Source organism: Cygnus olor, chromosome 24 (assembly GCF_009769625.2).
Source record: "Cygnus olor isolate bCygOlo1 chromosome 24, bCygOlo1.pri.v2, whole genome shotgun sequence".
Taxonomy (NCBI): Eukaryota; Metazoa; Chordata; class Aves; order Anseriformes; family Anatidae; genus Cygnus; species Cygnus olor.
In genome coordinates this window covers 833,912-835,704 of record NC_049192.1, presented here as the reverse complement: position 1 = coordinate 835,704, position 1,793 = coordinate 833,912, and positions in this window count along the sequence as shown.

Sequence of the window (1,793 nt, the reverse complement as noted above, 5' to 3'; positions counted from 1 at the left end):
CGTTTTTGCTTTTTGAATTTCTGCATACCCAGCTGTGTGCTTCCTCCCAAGTGGGACTCAGCCTGCAGTTCTTCCTACCTGCTTGTCTGCAGCTCCTGCCACCCTAAAGCAGGGACCTCCCCACCCCAGGAATTACCCCCTTGTTTCTCACACGGCAGAGCCGTGGCATCCAGCATGCAAATCCCCCAGGGGAATCCTCACAAGCAGCAGCACGCTCCAGGACATCTCCTGACATAACACTGGGTCAAGCAGGAGGCACCAGATTAGCTTCCAAATCTTTCCCTTAAAAAAAAAAAAAAAACCACACCCACCCACCACCCAAAGTCAAAAGCTATCACTTAGAATTGCAGCTGATGAGAGGAGGGGCAGGGAGCAGCAGAGCAGTAAGTGGATGCGTTACGGAGATTAACCCCTCTATCTCTAGGAATTTCCTCTTTTCCCCCAGCTCAGGCAAGCACTGATTACAGAGATGCTTTGTTTAGTACAGAGATGCTTTAGAGTCTGATCGGAAGTTCCCAATCCACACAAGCAGCCAATGTACAAGAGAGCTGAACCCATTAACCAAATTGATCCACCCCCAAATTTACCCAATCCATGGCAGTTCCTGAGCGTATCCTGGAGCTTAAGAAGTGTAATGTCCTGTGACGAGGCTGTACTCTTATCTGCACGGAGCTCACCTCGGCAGGGTCTAAGGCTGCAGTGGCTCATTAGCCACTGGACTAATGAGTGCACTAGCCCTAACTGCTGGGGGCACCTCTGCACTTCCCTCCCAGAGCTCAGCTGGGCAGGGCACGCTTCCTCATGTCTGAGTCAAAACGGTACTGGTTTTCTGTATATTCATCGCCACCGTGCTGAATGGCAATAACGACATTTCTTGCATGTCAGGAAATACTCGAAGCATGTTTTCATGAATGCTGTAAGCTTGCAACAACAGGAAAGGACAAGCCAGCAGTGCCATCTGTAAATACTTTAACTCGGGTCTGATTTTGTACCGCTGCTGCCTCTAGAAAGGCTGTCGTGTCTCTGCAAGGACTGAAGGTTTTCTCCTGTCAGCAGCGAGATGTGGCTGCCCAGCTCCCTGTCTGCACAACACTAATGCTGGAAGGGCTGGAAGGAAGGGTCAAAGAGCAGGATGGGATTAAAGCAAAGAAGATTATTCAATTCCTAAGCCACCCACTGGCCACCACATGAAGAGCCATCTGAGTGAGGATTTTACCCAAGGGCCCTAGGAAATACCAGTCTGAGTGGTGAGAGGAAACCACGCTGAGAACTGCTTTGATGGGAAGTGCTCAAAGAATTTAACCAGCCTGCCATGGGGCCAGGTGATAGCACCCCGTTCCCAAACGGCCAGACCAAGGATGGTGCTTATGCAGGAAAAGGCCCTTCAGCAGAGCCTCAGACGAGCAGAAAGGTGACCTTTAACAGAACTAGTAAAAGGCACGAGGATCCCATCTCTCCACTGCCCGGCTGTGCTTCTTGCAGAATTAAACCAGCTCCATCTCCCTGCTGAGTCCTGCACTGATTACGCACAAGAGGGCTCAGCAGCACTCTTCTTCCCCTCGCTGCTCACGCAGACCTGCGTTCAAGCTGATGTTTAGCTTTTCACCAAGATTTGTTCCGTCTCGAAGCTGTGTCAGGAATGCTGGCAGGTGAGCGGGAGGAGGGCTGAGCCAGGCCAAAGGCATTTCAAGCCCGCTGCAGCAGCGTTCACGAGCGTGCAGGCAAATCTACTGGGAAGAGCGCTCTCATTTATCTTCATTACTGCTCCACCTACCATCAATTTACGACAGGCT